Source organism: Colius striatus, chromosome 20 (genome assembly GCF_028858725.1).
Source record: "Colius striatus isolate bColStr4 chromosome 20, bColStr4.1.hap1, whole genome shotgun sequence".
Classification (NCBI taxonomy): domain Eukaryota; kingdom Metazoa; phylum Chordata; class Aves; order Coliiformes; family Coliidae; genus Colius; species Colius striatus.
In genome coordinates this window covers 5,063,886-5,064,407 of record NC_084778.1, presented here as the reverse complement: position 1 = coordinate 5,064,407, position 522 = coordinate 5,063,886, and positions in this window count along the sequence as shown.

Sequence of the window (522 nt, the reverse complement as noted above, 5' to 3'; positions counted from 1 at the left end):
TGTGAGGTTTTATGTGTTTGTGTGTAAATAAGTGACGTTAGAGAGTGTCAGGTACATATGGTGCTGTTGCCACACTCACCATGGGCTCTGGCCCTGAGCTCCTCTCACAGCTGCCTGCTTACAGACTTCTTCCCATACACCTCTTGCTTCTTTCCTGAGTAATTCAGTGAAAAGCACTTGAGAGAGCACTTCTACACAAGCTGTGTTTGTAGAAGCCACACCCCATGCTTCCATCTCCTGTATTCAGTTAGGAATTGAGGAGGAGGCACAGCTTTTAGGTGGTGGTGGATGGGTCCCTGCAGGAAGGGGCAGGGCTGGGGGTCTGTACCCTGTGCCAGCTCTCCTGCAGCACTGTGCCTCTTTGCTGTTGTGGGGGGTGGTGATTACTGCTAATTGAGCTGCCTCTAGTAATGAGAGAAGCTCTGCCTCTTCCAACACACCTGCTTCTCTCTTCACACCAGGCTCAAGCTGAAGGAAGTTACTTTGATTACCCATCTGATCTGAGGTGGGTTCATGAAGGAG